This window comes from Manis pentadactyla, chromosome 11, assembly GCF_030020395.1.
Source record: "Manis pentadactyla isolate mManPen7 chromosome 11, mManPen7.hap1, whole genome shotgun sequence".
In the NCBI taxonomy this organism is placed as follows: Eukaryota; Metazoa; Chordata; class Mammalia; order Pholidota; family Manidae; genus Manis; species Manis pentadactyla.
The window spans coordinates 91,061,878-91,074,670 of NC_080029.1; the positions used below are offsets into that span (position 1 = coordinate 91,061,878).

General features: G+C 36.4%; 1 protein-coding gene and 1 long non-coding RNA gene across 5 annotated transcripts in view; one reads left to right on the forward strand and one right to left on the reverse strand.

Annotated features, from left to right (window-relative positions):
• The window catches only part of MGA (MAX dimerization protein MGA), a 209,433-nt gene that overhangs the window by 72,019 nt on the left and 124,621 nt on the right, over window positions 1-12,793 (forward strand). The window contains exon 1 of one of the 4 annotated variants that reach the window (XM_036923771.2): window positions 2,005-2,080. The exons of 2 other annotated variants lie outside the window; for them this stretch is intronic. The gene's annotated coding sequence lies outside the window, so the exon portion shown is untranslated. Of the gene's footprint in view, window positions 1-2,004; window positions 2,081-12,715; window positions 12,778-12,793 lie in introns of those variants that run through there. One more of the 4 variants, XM_057488710.1, reaches the window with a different exon arrangement.
• On the reverse strand, window positions 11,403-12,461 carry LOC130679570 (uncharacterized). Its single transcript, XR_008992574.1, has 2 exons — window positions 12,330-12,461; window positions 11,403-11,944 (listed from the first exon to the last, which is right to left on the reverse strand). It is a non-coding gene; the product is annotated as an uncharacterized LOC130679570 (long non-coding RNA).

A 12,793-nucleotide genomic window follows, 5' to 3' on the forward strand; every position in this document is an offset into this window, starting at 1 on the left:
CAATATGGAGGTTCCTCAAAAAACTAAAAACAGAAATACCATTTGACCCAGGATTTTCACTCCTAGGAATTTACCTAAAGGAAACAAAATAGCGGATTTAAAAAGATATATGCACCCCTCTGTTTATTGCAGCACTGTTTACAGTAGCCAAGATATGGAAGCAACCTAAGTGTCCATCAGTAGGTGAATGGATAAAGATGAAGTCGTACATACCCACAACGGAATATTATTCAGCCATAAGAAGGAAACAGATCTACCATTTGCAGCAACATGGGTGGAGGTAGAGGGTATTATGCTCAGTGAAATAAACCAGGCAGAGAAATATTTTCTGAAGAAATTGTGAGGTTGTAGGAAGCTTTGATAGAGGACCATGAAATTTTAAGTAGGTGGAGTTTATCCCCAGAGATTCAGGAAAGCTAGGTATACTCATAGTTTAGATATGGTACAAAATCCTTTTTTAGGATTGAGTGGAAACTGTATAATCCTTTGTTCCTTCTTGTTGTATTATATGTGTGGTTATGATTGTTTACTTAATGTTTAAAAATGGATTTTTCATAGAGGCTGTTTAAGCCTGTTAGAGGTGGATTAAAACAGACACATCAGAAACACCTTAAAAAGATAAGAATAATACAAATATGAGTTTTTAAAATGAGTTTTGCTCTATAAATGAAAGTTATTTATTTTTATTTTTATTTTTTATTTTTTTTAATGAAAGTTATTTTTTGATTATTGCTTTTTTGATAATAATCATGAAGTTTTCTGTTTTTAGAATACTTTATAGTGATTTTTAAAAATTCTTGGTTTTCTTTAAAGGCATTTTAATTAAATGGGAGATTGTGGGAGTAAAGGGGAAAAACAACATCGATATTCAGAATGAAAATAAAACTTAAATTTAGGGTTCAGAGATAATTAGTAAAATACTAATTGTCTTGCTATTGTAGAAAAGCATTTAATTAAATATATGTACATCATGTGATGTAATGTAAGACAATTCCTGCTCTTAGATTAATTTAGAGTTGTGATTTTTAAGGAATGTTAACTTTCAAATCTGTTGTACTAGTGTTTTGTAAGGAAGTGCAAAATCTATTTTAAGACTTATCTTTTTTTATTAAGGTATCATTGATGTACACTCTTATGAAGGTTTCACATCAAAAACATTGTAGTTACTACATTCACTCATATTATAAAGTCTCCCCATACCCCATTGCAGTCACTGTCCATCAGTGTAGTAAGATGCCACAAAGTCACTACTTGTCTTCTCTGTGCTATGGTGTCTTCCCCGTGACCCCCCTTTATACTGTGTGTTCCAATCATAATACCCCTCAATCCCCTTCTCCTTCTCTCCCCACCCACCCTCCTGCACTCCTCAACTTTGGTAGCTGCTAGTCCCTAATTGGAGTCCGTGAGTCTGCTGCTGTTCTGTTCCTTCAGTTTTGCTTCGTTGTTATTATACTCCACAAATGAGGGAAATCATTTGGTACTTGTTTTTCTCTTTCTGGCTTATTTAACTGAGCATAACACCCTCTAGCTCCACCCATGTTGTTGCAAGTGGTAGGATTTGTTTTCTTATGGCTGAATAATACTCCATTGTGTATATGTACCATATCTTCTTTATCCATTCATCTACTCATGGACTCTTAGGATGCTTCCATATGTTGGCTATTGTAAATAGTGCTGCGATAAACATAGGGGTGCATATGTCTTTTTGAATCTGAGAACCTGTTTTCTTTTGGTCAATTCCTAGGAGTAGAATTCCTGGGTCAAATGGTATTTCTATTTTTAGTTTTTTGAGGAACCTCCATATTGCTTTCCACAATGGTTGAACTCATTTTTTAAAAGTTTTGTTTATTTTATGTAATTGCTTTAAAAATAATGATGAATATTTTATTATTAAAGTTATAACAGTGAGCAATGGCTAACAGTTATTGAATAATTGTTGGTGTGCTGTTCTCTGTGGCACATGTTCTGTTCTCTGTGCTTGACATTTATTTTTATCTCATTTAATGACCTTAACACCTCTTCAAGTAAGAACTTTTATTTCCATTTTAAAGGTGAGGAACCTGAAGAACAAAGAAATTAAGTAAGTTGGCCAAATCACACAATCAGGAAATGGTAGAGTTGGGATTCACTGTGACTCCAGAATCTTTGTTCTTAACCACTTGATGGAACTGCTTTGATCTATCTGCTTTTGTCTTTCTGAAGCTTTCATCTCTTAATTTGTGCATTTTTGGGGCTGCCATTTCAGAAATCCTACTCTGAGATCCTATCTCAGAAATCCTGCTCTCAGTAGGAACCAATCCTACTGTTTGGGGCCTTGATGTGTCTCCTGTTCTTGCTGATCTTATCTGCCTGACCTCCTTCCTCTTTTTACTTCTTTGAGTAGCAAGAAAGGGATCAAGGGTAGATGAAAGGATAGGATAACCAGGGGGACATTTTAAGTTTGGTTTTCGAAAGAAAAAATCAGTTAAGAAATGTTTTTTTTTATATACATATGTATCTGAAATAATTTGAGAGAAATATCTAAAATTCAGAGATATTGCAAAACAACTAAAAAGCAGAAACAAAAGCCCAAGACCTTAAATAACATACTCTTTATAGTCTATTACCTCCCATTTCTAGACATGAACATTTTAGAGAATCAAGGTCATATTATTATGAAAATTTCTTCAGTAGCCTGTGTGTGTATGTTTGTTAGTAGTATATTTTTTCTCTGTGAATCACAGTAAGAAAAGTTTGAGAAATATTTATATAGCATATATGATACTAAACTTCTTTTTATTTTCATGCAGGCTGCCTCTCTTCCCTAAACACATTAGTTCTTTAGATTTGCTAATCCCATTTAATAAGCTTCCGGTTTCTTTTACCTGTTGATGCTCTCCCAGGTTACTTTCTAGCTAGACCCTCCTCTTTTCTCATTCACCTTTTGTGGTTCTTTACTTTTTGGGGAGGTCATAGATGCATTTGAAAATCTTATAAAATGTATGGACTCTCTAGAAAATTGCACGTATATACACTACACAAACTTCTGCTTTCAATTTTAGGAGTTTCCTAGGACATCCACCCCCAAGATCATTCATGGATTCCAGATTAGAGCCCTACCTCTACATGTATTTCCTGAACAATTTCATTCATTTAAATTCTTCCAGATACACTGATGATTTCCCAATCTGTATCTTTAAAAAGATTCTTTCTCTTGAGTACTGGACCCTGATATCCATTTATGTTCTGGCCATTTGGATGTCTTATTGTACTATTGTACTTTGTGTTTCAAATTTATGGAACTGTGTGAAGTTCCTGGAACACATTTTTCTGTTCTTTAATCCTTGATTCCTTGGTTATTTGGCCCTGCTGACTGATTCTTAATTCTTTGAGACATTCTTCCCTCCCTAGCTTCTGCGATGCTACTCTGACCTATTTTTATCTGATTACCTCTGTGACTATCTTCTCTTCTTCCTCCCCAGGTTCTTTTACCATTTTTCCTCTATTTTGCCAGGGTTCTGGCCATAACCTCTGAGATCTTTCATTCTCTGTACGTTTTGGGGAAACTTTTCCAAATCCTGGCTTCAGTTACTTCCCAAATCTTTGTGTTTAGCTGAAGTTCATACCTTTATCCCCAAATACCTATCAGACATTTCCACTTAGATCAATGTTTCCTAAATACTTAGGGGACCACACACCCCTTTAAGAATTCGATCAAGGGTATATGTATCTCTCCTCAGGAAAGTGCACAGGTACACCAAATTTTGCATACCATTTTAGGCTGTTCCTGGGTCTCCTAGGGCCCTTCCATGGATGCATTAGAGGTCTGTATGTCTTCTAATTAAGAAGTTGTGACCTAAGATGTGTGTGAGCTGCCTTTAATTCAGCATGTCCAAAATTGATGCCATCATTGCCTCTAATCCATTTTATTCTTTTTTTTTGAAATTAAAGAATAGTTGATATGCAGTATTATATTGGTTTCTGCTGTACAATATAGCAATTTGACAATTGTATACATCACTAAATGCTTACCGTAAGTGTAGTTACCTTCTGTCATCATACAAAGATACTACAATATTATCAACTATATATATTCACTATGCTTTCATCCCCATGATTAATTTGTTTTATAATCAGAAGTTTGTACCTCTTTAATCCCTTCACCTATTTTGCTCCTTCCCACCCCATCGCAACCAACAGTCTGTTCTCTGTTTTTGAGTCTACTTCTGTTTTGTTTGTTCACTTGTTTTGTTTTTAGATTCCACATATAAGTGAAATCATATGATATTTGTCTTTCTCTGCCTGGTTTATTTCACTTTACACAATACCCTTAAGGTCCATCCATGTTTGTTTTTTTTTTGCAAGTGGCAAAATTTCATTCTATTTTTTTGGCTGAGTAATATTCCATTGTATATATAAATACTACATCTTTATCCATCTTTTGGTGGCACTTAGGTTGCTTTTATATATTGGCTATTCGCTGCAGTAAATACGGGACTGCATGTCTCTTTTCTAATTGGTGCTTTTGTTTTCTTTGTAACCCATTTTATTCTTATCCCTCTCGTTTATGCCTCTAAATCTAATCATTTGCCTTTTCATTATTTACTCATTCACTTATTCTGCAAATATGAGAATGCCTTCTTTATATTTAGCACCATGCCTAAGTATATAGTGATGTACAAAATAGACTTAGTTACTCTGTTCTTTCAAAGCTTACTCTATAGCATAATAATTAAATGAACTTTGGGTTCAATTTTGACTTCTTACTGCTTTATGACCCTACAGAAAATTACTTAATTCTTTCCATACCCCAGTTTCATCTTTGAAATGAAAATAACAGTAGTGCCTGCTTCACTGGTTATTAGCATTAAATGAATTAATAGGTATAAAATGCTCAGTAAATGTTAGCTTTTTTATTATTTGTGGAGGAGATAGACATTAAATGAACATAAATAATTATACATATTGATAAGTGTGATGTAACAGAACAGGGTACTATGAGGAAGAATTTAGATTGGGGGTAGGGATAGCATTGTTGAGAAAGTGACATTTAGACAGACTTAAAGGATGAATAGATGTTAACTATTTAGATTTGTGGGGACTGGAAACATTTCAGGCAAAAAAAAAAAAAAAAAAGTAGGGGGTGGCATAAAGGCCCTGAGTTAGAAAAGGGTTTGGAGTGTTTGATAAATAGGGCAGTCAGTATTCCTGGAGTATTGTAAGTCATGAGGAGAATTATGTGAATGCAGAAATCTGTAGACTATATTATGGAATTTGGATTTCATTCTGAATGAAATGAGAAGCCAGTGGAAGGTTATAAATGACAGATATGGCATTAACTGATTTATGTTTAGGAAGGGTCGCTTGATGTTGTGTGGAGAATGGATTAGAGGAGAGCTAGAATGAATGCCTTGAGAGAGAAAGATGAGTCTGTTGTAGTAGTCCAGGTAAGAGCTGTTGGTGTTTAGGACTAGGGTGGGAGCTGTGGAGGTGGAATGAAACATATGGACTTAAAATATTTTAAATTGAGTGCCTCCAAGTGCCAGGTACTGTAATAGGAGCTGAGGGTATAATGTAGAGATTAAAAAGTATGCAATTCCTAACTTACAGTCTAGTTTGTAGGGGTGGTTGGGATGAGGGAGAGAGAGAAGATGGTGAAAGAGTTTACAAATAAATACAATTAGACCTGTGGTAAGTTCTAATAAGGACAAGTATGTGGTGCTTAGAGAGCATATTGTCAGGAAGGTCAGGATATAGAATGAACAGGAAAATTTGGTGATTGAGTAGACAGCGAGCAGGTAAGGAAGAGGAAGATGTCAAGAATGACTTGGGTTTCTGATGTGAGCAACTATGTAGGTAGATATGGAGAGAAGTCTGATTGGCTTCTAGTCCTCTTGTCTTCCACACTGTCTTAATCAGTGGCCAGAAGTAATTTTCTTAAAACACACAAGTTTGAGTATGTCATATATCTACTTATAATTCCTGGAATGACTCTTTTTTCTGAGATGAATTCCCAAGTCTTGCTTTCTAGGTGCTATGTAATATGGATCTTTTGCCTTTTCTAGTTCATAGTTAACATTCCTTCCTAGGTCGTGGGCATTTTTAATTGTAGTGGTATTACAGTACTTGTGTTCCCTGAATATGTTCCCTCTCTTGTTCTTCTGTCATCACACAGGCTGTTTTCTGTCTGAAATGTTTTTCTTCACCTGTCCCTGCTCTTTCACGACTTGCTAATTTCTACTTATTCTTCACTTTCTTTATGACTTCTCTGACCTCCACAGTTCAATTTAGCTGCCCTTTGTGCTTCTATTGCACCCTGGACAGAGAGCCATAATAATAGCATTCTTTATTTTTTTGCTGTTATAATTCATTATTGGTTATGTGATAAGTGGTTGTCTGATAATTGATTGCAGGCTCTTGAGGGCAGGAATCATGTCTTGTCTTTGTGTTCCAGGATCTATACATGGTAAATGCTCAATAAATGTTTGACTCAAGGAATTAATGAATATTGTGTTCTTTTATATACAGAATATGCTGTTCTTTGTTCTCTCTGCTTAGAATGCCCTTCCCTTCTTTGCATTGTCAACTTCTATATATCGTTTATTTACTTGATAATTCAATGACAGTTGACATTTCCTTCTTCATTGACAGTTCCTCCTTCTGCTGTGCTTCTGTAGTTTTTCTTTTCTATACCTCTGATAAATATTTGATAGTGCAAAGCAGGGATCTACATGTTTGAATGAGTGAATGTATATGTATCATGAGCATCATGGAGTTGTAGGTGTTCCCAAGTATCCAATTCCATTTCATAGGGTAGTTTACTTATACACAGTACAAATCTTACATTGATTTATTGATCTGTACTCCAGTGTTTCATAAAGGCAGCCCTATCTCCAAATTTTGGATAATTTATTGTAATTCATTGTTTACTGACTGTATAGCAGTTGCCTGTAATGTCCTCCTTTTCTCCATCATGAGTTTTATTTTGCCCTCAAGACCCAGCTCAAAAGTCTTTTCTTCCCTATAATCCTTCTAGATTCCCTAACCTCTATGCATTCGTACAATGTTTCTAGAAGGCTTTTTTCCAAACTGCCAACAAGTTTTGCACTGTGATAATCCTGTCTGTTCACCTAGAATGTGAGCTTCATTGAGGGGACTTGTTTTTATTAATTCCTTTTTCCCTGGTTCAGTGCTTAGCACATAGTTGGTGCTTAACAAATATTTATTTAACTGATGGTATCCTTATTTATTTCACTTGCACTTAGATAACAGAGAATATTGGGTGGACCTAATCCTGGGATGAAAAATATTGCCCCTGGCCCTGTATAATCTCTACAATTTATAGTCTGTATTTGTGTAATTTGGATAATACACTGCATGCAAGTTGCTGAATAATCTTTTTATTCTCTATTGCAATACAGCTTTCCCTCTCCTTTAACAGGTGCTCCCTGCCCTCCAGTGGTTAGATCACAGCTAACATTTTTAGTAAAAGTGAAGGTTATAAAGTACCTTTACAATGTTTATTTTTTAGGTCATATTTAAAACTCCATTATGTTGACTTTTTCAAATAAAGCAAGGTTCCCCCCCCCATTTTCCCCTTATATCTGATATGCCTGAAGCCCAGCTTAAACTAAGTGTGCTTGACCTGCTTCTTCTTTTGCCACCACGTGTCACCGGTTTTCTTAAGTATGCAGCAATTGGGTGGGTGGTTCTTCGTTTTTAGTGTCACTACATTGTTCTTATGTAGCTCTGTCTTGCCATAGTACAAAAGTTATGTTTTTGTACTGCTTTGAGAACCACCCCTTCTTCCTCCACATACACTCAAAGTAGTTTGCTAATTACGTGGCTGTCCTTTAGTCTCGATTAGGGGGTCTCCTGGCTAACATCTTTTTCTCCTCTGTTGTTACTGATGAGGAGAGGCTGACAATTGACTTCTTGGCAAGGTGACTTATATCCCATCCTAGGCTTATTGTATATTTTTTCTTTTTCAGAAGACCAAATCTTAGCTATCCAGGGAGCCTGCTATATGGCTAATTGTCATTTGTAAATACCTGCCACAAAGTTTTCATGAGTATATCACAAAATAAGGATGATACAGTAAATTTTTCATCTATTGAAAATATTCAAAAGAAAAGACTATTATTCATTATGAGATATTTTTCCTAGATTTTTGGTCTTAAAATACCCATTTATTTTTATTTTTTAAAATTAATTTTACTTTGCAACAATCTCACTACAAAGCAGTTGTAAGAATAATACAAGAACTTCACCTACAGACCTTATTAAAGTTCAGCCAGATGTTCCCAAAGTACACTTCAGAACAAGAGGATCCAGCCCAAGGTCACTTGAACAACAACTATTTATTGAGCATCTGCTACTTACTATTAGATTAAAAATGTCCATTATTTTAAGAAAGACTGGTATAGTAGATGGTATACTTTGTAAGATAAAAATTTTGTCATCTTATGATAGTTATCTAAATCTTTTTTTGGGAAATTCTACTGGTCTGTGATGTCCCAGTAGTCTAGGAACTGCTGTGTTCACCACCAGAGCTCATATCCATGAGGCAGTAGTGCCCTGCACGTAAAGCAAGCATGGCTGCTTCCGTGTGCATTTCCAGACACTTTTTCAGTGTATTATTTTGTCACAAGCTTCTTGATTCTTGCCAAATTCCAGCCTTGCAGTTTACTTACTGTCTTCCAGTCCTCTTTGGCCAGTGGTTGTAGTTTCTGTTCTCATGTGTTCATGGGTGTTTAAATCTCTGCAACTCTAGGCTTAGTTAGGTAAACTTCTTCCTGTTCTTCCTTTATATTTTCCTAGATAAGACATTTCTTCTAAGGGCTAGTAGTACATTAAAAACTCTGTCTACATTTCTTTTAGATCTTTTTTTTTTTTCATTTTGTAATCCTTCTGAAACTGGCTTTCTGAACTTGATTTATTTTACTGATTTCTGAGTGTTTTTCCTTTAGACCTCGACAAAACAGTTTCACTTGTTACTACAGTGTCCTTTTATCTTGAAGATATTTACTAATTTTTTCTTGTAGTTAAGTATAGGCAGATGGCAGTCTCCATTACAACTTGCTGCTTTTATTACCAGGTGGTAAATTATAGAGTCATAACATTTCTTCCAATGCAAAGAATCTGTTTGCCTTTGTTGATTTTTCTAGGTAATATTCAATTGAAAGTCATTCAGGCAAAAGGCAGCCAATAAGTAACTAGACTTTCCTAGAAAAATATTATCTTTTAAAGCATCTGCCATGTCAATAAATATTTATCCATTTCTGTAAACAGAAATAACTTTGGTTAAGAGTCACTGATACTTATTTTTTCTAATTATATTTCTTCCCCTTTGGAAAATTTTAGCCAAAGCATGATGCTTATTTGCTTTTATAACATGAGTATGGTTAAATATATTATGGCCCTGTTTTCCAAGTCCCACCTTGTTGGACTTTAAATCAATATTTGATAGTTGGACTGATCTGGAAAACTGGAACCTATGGTTTCATACTCATTTATTCAACAAATATTATGTGTCTGCTCTGTTCCAGGCATTGTGCTATGCACTGGAATAGAATAGAGCTAACAGTCTAGAGGGCAAGACATTTGCCAGTACATAGTTTTAAAAATAATTACAGTTGTGGTTGGTGCTATAAAGAAATACAGATACTATGAGAACATAGAAGAGGGAGGCCTTTTCTGATCCTGTGGGTTAAGGAAAATTTCTTGAAGAAGTGACATTTGTGCTTAGGCATTGAGGATGAAGAGGAGTTAGATTTGAGGTATTTGGGAAGTACTTCTTGGCTAAAAGGTAAGGGACATGATTGTGTGGGCTTGAGATAGGCGGCAGCAAGAGGGAATGGTATTTCTTAATAAATATTGAAAACATACCATCATGTTTCTATTCTCTTTTCCATCCTAACTTCTCTTAACAGACCTTCTCTAAAATATGCTTTTAATCACATTAGTATGCTGATTAAGAAACTTTTAAAGCTCTTCATTGAGTAGGTTGTGAGTTCCTTGAGGGCAGGGTTTTGCTACTTCTAATTCCTTAATTCAAGTTTGAGATGTTGGAGCCCATCGTGCTGCTCCTCAATACACGAGTTGGTTTTAGCTTCAGTACTAAAAAATGATTGGCAAGGACAGTCATATATAAGCTATTATGATTCTTTTTCCCCCCCTCTGTATAGCACACAAGTGGCTATGGCTAGTGAAGGACTTTCTATAAAAAACAAAGACTCCTTTGTAACGCAGTCTGTATGTAGCTCTTATTCTAAGAATGATCTTTATTGTATTAAAATGTTGTAAACAAGACCACAACTCAGGAGCTTTGTGGGGGTGGTGATGGTCTTATCTGAAGAGTGAAGTCATTTTCTTTTAGGCATTTGAGAGAGGTGTGTCTTCCATAAACTGGAACTGAGAAGGTGGGATCTGAATAGATTGGATAAGGAATATAGTTTGTATTGTTGGTGGATTCTTTTGTGCCAACTCTTTGGGGTTTTAGTGTAGACATCTGAACAATGCACAAGGTGTCAGTCTTTCCCCTATACTTAGCGGATACAAGGTGGTCAATTATTTGTTGAATAGGAAAAATGTCCATGTAAATGGGACAGGGCCTATGTGTTTATAGAACCTTGGATCAAAACTGTGTACCTTCTGGGACAGATTGTTTATATTCCATGAATTCTCTGTCCCCATCCTCCTAGTATTTAGTAAAATCTCTTTGAAAGTTCAGCCAAGGAAAACCAAGGGAAAGATTTGTGTTAGGCTGGACCAACAAGGTGGGCTGTGATAACTGAAATGAGAGAATATCCAAGAGGTGAAACTCAAGAGCATCAATTTTAGCAGTTACCTTGTTATATGTAGTTTTAAAACGTGGGTTATATAAGGATGCCTTTTAAAAGAATTCTTATATATCCAAAGAACACAACCAAGGGTCCCAGTTTGAGAAACACTGCAAAGTTGAATGTAACCATTTAAAAAAATGGTTAGTTGAAAAAGCAAAAAATGAGGTGGTTATTTGGTACTAACTAGCATGATGTTAAAACTGGCCCACTGAAGTGGTGCGACAGTATTGTTATTTTTCTTATATATAAAAATATAAGTGCTCAGATTCTTGATAGTATATCTCTAGACCTTTGGAAGACTCCACTTTGAAAAACTGCAAGTAGTTTCTCTCTCCCACAAGGAGATCTAGTGCTGAATCTTGAAAGTTTGGTGTTTTTTAATGTACCTGGCATTTCGTATGTTTGCTTGATGTAGGTAGGGAAAAAGTAGCAGAAGAAAATCTCCATTCTCCCTCTCCCGCAGGGTGTCCTCACAGATTCCCAATTAGAGATAACATTTGTGTTACCTTGTGTTAAAATCTCTTTTGGGATGTAGCTACCACTAGGCATGGTTATTAACCAGTCTTCAGTCATTTACACCTTAGGATCAGATGCTTTAATGCTAAATCAACACAAATGTCTCAGAAAATGGAAATTTTATATGAGGAAACCTTAGATCCTTGAGTGGAAGACATTCTTGGATGAGGTGGGAGATGCTGACAAGGCAGCTTGCAGGAAAGAGGTTCTTGTGGTCAGGGAAGAGGAGGAAGATATCAAAGAAACTGTTACTTTTCAGTTTTGCCTAGGATCTTGCTGGTATTCATTTGTTGCACTATTAATGCTCTTGTTGACAGTGTCTGAATGGAGTTTTCAGACCAACCTCAGAAGTCTGTAAACTTTAGCCTACGTATTTTCCAGTCCATAATAATTCCAGCAGTTTCTTCCCATGATAATGGCATATCCTCTCAGGAAGAGCAGAATGGAGGGAAAGAAGATGCTTCCTAATATGCCTGGAGTCCAGCTCAGATCAGTCCTGTTGGATAAACCTCCTCTTCTTGGCACCTTCAACTTCCTCGTTCTCCATAGTGTTTTGTATGAAGTCACCTAGCATGTAAGTAGGTTCTCAGGACTTGGTGATTCATCTAAGAGAATGAAAGAAAACAGTTTGGAAACACAAACCACTGCTTACTACCTACTTCTATTTTGTCTCTTTTCTTTCTCACTTTAAATAACTCTTTTTACTGGAGCTTTAGCAGCATAGAAGAAAAGAGTGGTTGGTAAAGGGTAGGGAAGAAGGAAGATAATTTTTGATGTTTGGTTGGGAGAAATATTGTTGGTTAACTTAGTACAGCAAGTGCCTGACACAGTAGGTAACTCAGCAATTTTTTTTCTTTGCACTCCATAGCTTAAGTATCTTGAACAAAAATTGAAAACAGAGGAACAAGGCATTAAAACTTACACAGTACTTTCTATCGTGCAAAATTCTTGTTTCCACGTTTTACTCTGGAACAAGGCATTAAAACTTACACAGTACTTTCTATCGTGCAAAATTCTTGTTTCCACGTTTTACTCTTTTATCAGGACATATTTTTTATCAGGCAAGTTAGTGACAACTGTTCTTTGTTCCTTACCACCCGGCAGGGAGGTTTTCGGTCTCCTCCCTACTTTCCTAGTGGTCTTCCGTCGTCGATGTTGTAAATTCGACCACCTATTCCAAGGGCTTTTCTTCACTGCTTCCCGACGTCCTGGCGCTATTGAAGCCCACAGCACACCGGGAAGGAAGATCTCGGTTTCATTTGACGGGCTCGTGAAGCCCCGGGGGCCGCGCAGCCCCTTGTGGGTGGGGCTGGGCGCGGCAGGGGCGGGGCTCGCGAGGAGCCCTAGGGAAACGGTGGAAGACACAGTTGAGAAAGCCCGCGGGCAGAGGTTTCAGAGTTTTCACGAAGGCTTCGTCTGCGAGGCTGAGGGAATTGAGGTGCTTTCCTCCTGCC